Source organism: Anomaloglossus baeobatrachus, chromosome 2, assembly GCF_048569485.1.
Source record: "Anomaloglossus baeobatrachus isolate aAnoBae1 chromosome 2, aAnoBae1.hap1, whole genome shotgun sequence".
NCBI lineage: Eukaryota > Metazoa > Chordata > Amphibia > Anura > Aromobatidae > Anomaloglossus > Anomaloglossus baeobatrachus.
In genome coordinates, this window is record NC_134354.1 from 787,766,721 (window position 1) to 787,771,638 (window position 4,918).

The 4,918-nt window shown below is 53.2% G+C and overlaps 1 protein-coding gene across 1 annotated transcript in view; it reads left to right on the plus strand.

The window, feature by feature from the left end:
• Positions 1-34, plus strand: part of KCNE3 (potassium voltage-gated channel subfamily E regulatory subunit 3) — a 28,926-nt gene extending 28,892 nt beyond the window's left edge. Inside the window, exon 2 of the mRNA XM_075334747.1 lies at positions 1-34. This exon is cut by the window's left edge and continues 1,008 nt beyond it. The gene's annotated coding sequence lies outside the window, so the exon portion shown is untranslated.
• The last annotated feature ends 4,884 nt before the right edge of the window (positions 35-4,918 follow it).

Below are 4,918 nucleotides of genomic sequence, written 5' to 3' on the forward strand. Positions count from 1 at the left end.
GGAGATCTCGCCTTCCGGATGACATGAAATAAAAGTGGGATTTTATTCGTAGAACTTCTTCTGTCCTTCAGCTTCCATTTCATTTATAGATAAAAGGTCAGAGAAGGTCACCTATGTAAAGAAACAGACACTCGCGACTGCAGAACTTCTGCTCCTGCCATGTGTGCCCACCCAAACATACAGGCCATGTGTGCCCACCCAAACATACAGGCCATGTGTGCCCACCCAAACATACAGGCCATGTGTTCCCACCCAAACATACAGGCCGTGTGACCACCCAAACATACAAGCCATGTGTGCCCACCCAAAACATACAGGCCATGTGTGCCCACCCAAACATACAGGCCATGTGTTCCCACCCAAACATACAGGCCGTGTGACCACCCAAACATACAAGCCATGTGTGACCACCCAAACATACAGGTCATCTGTGCCCACCGAAGCATACAGGCCATGTGTGCCCACCCAAACATACAGGTCATGTGTGCCCACCCAAACATACAGGCCATGTGTGCCCACCCAACCATACAGGTCATCTGTGCCCACCGAAGCATACAGGTCATGTGTGCCCACCCAAACATACAAGCCATGTGTGCCCACCCAACCATACAGGTCACGTGTGCCCACCCAAACATACAGGTCATGTGTGCCCACCCAAACATACAGGCCATGTGTGCCCACCCAAACATACAGCTCATGTGTGCCCACCCAAACATACAGGTCATGTGTGCCCACCCAAAGATACAGGCCATGTGTGCCCACCCAAACATACAGGTCATGTGTGCCCACCCAAACATACAGGCCACGTGTGCCCACCCAAACATACAGGTCATGTGTGCCCACCCAAACATACAGGCCATGTGTGCCCACCCAAACATACAGGTCATGTGTGCCCACCCAAACATACAGGCCATGTGTGCCCACCCAAACATACAGCTCATGTGTGCCCACCCAAAACATACAGGTCATGTGTGCCCACCCAAACATACAGGCCATGTGTGCCCACCCAAACATACAGGTCATGTGTGCCCACCCAAACACACAGCTCATGTGTGCCCACCCAAACATACAGGCCATGTGTGCCCACCCAAACATACAGGCCATGTGTGCCCACCCAAACACACAGCTCATGTGTGCCCACCCAAACATACAGGCCATGTGTGCCCACCCAAACATACAGCTCATGTGTGCCCACCCAAACATACAGGCCATGTGTGCCCACCCAAACATACAGGTCATGTGTGCCCACCCAAACATACAGCTCATGTGTGCCCACCCAAACATACAGGTCATGTGTTCCCACCCAAACATACAGGTCATGTGTGCCCACCCAAACATACAGGCCATGTGTGCCCACCCAAACATACAGGTCATGTGTGCCCACCCAAACATACAGCTCATGTGTGCCCACCCAAACATACAGGCCATGTGTGCCCACCCAAACATACAGGCCATGTGTGCCCACACAAACATACATGTCTGCCCACCTCAATATTCTTCCCAAAGCTTTTGGTCAGGCTACGGAGCACAGGATCTGGTAAATCTCTTTCCTGATCCTCGGGGGAGGGATCTGGTGTCAGGAAATGTTGATGAGTGTTTTTCCACAGGTGTGCGGGGGCAATAAATAGGCTGTTATTGAATCCCTGGTGGCCTAGAGCAACAAAGAGGTTAGAACAGAATACGAGGTGGTTTGGAGCAAATTCAGAGAAGAGCGACCAGAATGGTGACCGGACTGCAAAGCATGTCCTCCGAGGAACGCGGACAGGATCGGGGAAGGTTTAGCTTGTACAAAAGGAGACTGAGAGGAGACTTAAAGGGAACCTGTCACCAGATTGTTCACTATTAAGCTAAAAGTCTCCCCTTCTGCGGCTCCTGGGCCGCATTGTAGGAACGGGCACCTTGGCCCTGACTCCCCTTCCAGACCCCAAAAATAACTTTATAAAACCTGGCTGTTACGTATGCTAATGACCTGTGTTGGCCAGATGGGCGGGCTCATTTTCTGCTCCGGTCCCCCCTCCTGCCGCTGATCGCCGTCCTCCTTTCGAGGGCAGCTGTTTTCTGCTCTGGTCGCAATATTGCAGAGCGAACTGCGCCTGCGCGGGCCGATCTAACTGCACAGGCGCAAGATTTGAAAATGCGACGAGGATGATGATGGAGGGCGTCATCCCATCAATCAAGAAAGGAGGATGGCAATCAGCGGCAGGAGGGGGGACAGGAGCAGAAAATAAGCCCCCCCATCTGGCCAACACAGGTAATTAGCATGGTGTAACTGACATCACAGGTGACCACAACTATGAGAGACAAAATGAGAAAACAAATCCAGAAAATCCCCGCGATGATTTGGAAGATTATATTTGCAAATTATGGTGGAAAATAAGTATTTGGTCAATAACAAAAATTCATCTCAATATTTTGTTCTCTATCCTTTGTTGTCAATGACAGAGGTCAGACGTTTTCTGTAAGTCTTCACAAGGTTGGCACGCACTGTTGGCGGTATATTGGCCCATTCCTCCATGCAGATCTCCTCTAGAGCAGTGATGTTTTGGGGCTGTCGCTGGGCAACACGGACTTTCAACTCCCTCCAAAGGTTTTCTATGGGGTTGAGGTCTGGAGACTGGCTAGGCCACTCCAGGACCTTCATATGCTTCTTATGAAGCAGCTCCTTCGTTGCCCTGGCGTTGTGCTTGGGTTCACTATCATGCTGAAAAACCCAGCCACGTTTCATCTTCAATGCCCTTGTTGATGGAAGGAGGTTTGCACTCAAAATCTCATGATACATAGCGCCATTCATTCTTTCATGTACATGGATCAGTAGTCCTGGCCCTTTGCAGAGAAACAGTCCCAAAGCGTGATGTTGCCACCCTCATGCTTCACAGTAGGTATGGTGTTCTTTGGATGCAACTCAGCATTCTGTCTCCTCCAAACACGAAGAGTTTTGTTTCTACCAAACAGTTCTACTTTGGTTTCATCAGACCATATGACATTCTTCCAATACTCTTCTGGATAATCCAAATGCTCTCTAGCAAACTTCAGACGGGCCCGGACATGTACTGGCTTAAACAGGGGAACACGTCTGACTCTGCAGGATCTGAGTCCCTGGCGGCATAGTGTGTTACTGATGATAGCCTTTGTTCCGGTGGTCCCAGCTCTATGCAGGTCATTTACTACGTTCCCCCAGGTGGTTCTGGGATTTTTGCTCACCATTCTTGTTGTGATCCTTTTGACCTCACGGGGTGGGAACTTGTGAAAGCAAGGGAGACATCAGTGGTCTTGTATGTCTTCCATTTCTTATTATTGCTCCCACAGTTGATTTCATCACACCAAGCTGCTTGCCTATCGCAGATTCAGTCTTCCCAGCCTGGTGCAGGGCTACAATTTTGTTTCTGGTGTCCCTCGACATCTCTTTAGTCTTCACCATAGTGGAGTTTGGAGTGTGACTGTTTGAGGTTGTGGACAGGAGTCTTTTATAGTGATAACAAGTTTATACAGGGGCCATTACTACAGGTAATGAGTGGAGGACAGAGGAGCCTCTTACAGAAGAAGTTACAGGTCTATGAGTGCCAGAAATCCTGCATGTTTTTAGATGACTTAATACTTATTTTCCACCATAATTTTGTGACGGGGTGTACAGCAGAGCAAGGAGAGACAACAGGCCGAGGAACGATCCAACAGGTTTATTCACAAGAACACTGGAACAGCACACGATAAGTCCACGTAAAACAGATTTGGGGGCCCTTCCCGACAATCCTCGGGCCGGATTACAAAGCAATCGTCCTTACAGTAGTCCAAAGAGTTCCACACAATCCCACGGGCCGCCACAAAGGCCTAGCTCCGTCCGTGTCCACAGCCACACAGGCTGGAGCTCCTGCTCCCTTCAAGTTTCAGCTCACTCTGCCTGAATCTCCCAGGTAAGCAGAGTTTACACTAGTTGGACTCTAGGCCCACCTCCCCCTACTCCCAGGGATGGAAGTGCCTCAAGAGGATACAACCTTGCATTTTAGGGGGTGATTACCTACAACAATAGAAATGTACACAGAAGTAGTTCAAATAAGACAATGAACCCAGCTTGAAATAGGAATCTGTACAGCATATACAGTGAGAGGGTAAATTACATCTTCACAAATTTGCAAAAAAAAAGTTGCCAAATAAGACGCGGTGATTTCTGGATTTGTTTTCTCATTGTGTCTCTCTTAGTTGTGGTCACCTCTGATGTCACTTACAGGCAACTCCACGCCGCGGCAAATTTCTAGGCCACGCCCCCTAACCACACCCATTTCACAGTCACGCCCATATCCACTCCCCATCCACACCCATTCAGCACAAACACGCAGGCAGCCGGCGGGCCTCCAGCACGGACACGCAGGCAGCCGGCGGGCCTCCAGCACGGACACGCAGGCAGCCGGCGGGCCTCCAGCACGGACACGCAGGCAGCCGGCGGGCCTCCAGCACGGACACGCAGGCAGCCACAGTGAGGCGGCCGGTCGCCTTCACAGACAGGCGGCCGGCCGCCTTCACAGACAGGCGGCGGGCCGCCCGCACAGAGAGGCGGCCGGCCGCCCGCAGAGAGAGGCGGCCGGCCGCCCGCACAATGAGGCGGCGGGCCGCCCGCACAGACAGGCGGCAGGGGGGCGCCCGCACAGACAGGCGGCAGGGGGGCGCCCGCACAGACAGGCGGCAGGGGGGCGCCCGCACAGACAGGCGGCAGGGGGGAGCCCGCACAGACAGGCGGCAGGGGGGCGCCCGCACAGACAGGCGGCGGGGGGGGCGCCCGCACAGACAGGCGGCGGGGGGGCGCCCGCACAGACAGGCGGCAGGGGGGCGCCCGCACAGACAGGCGGCAGGGGGGCGCCCGCACAGACAGGCGGCAGGGGGGCGCCCGCACAGACAGGCGGCAGGGGGGCGCCCGCACAGACAGGCG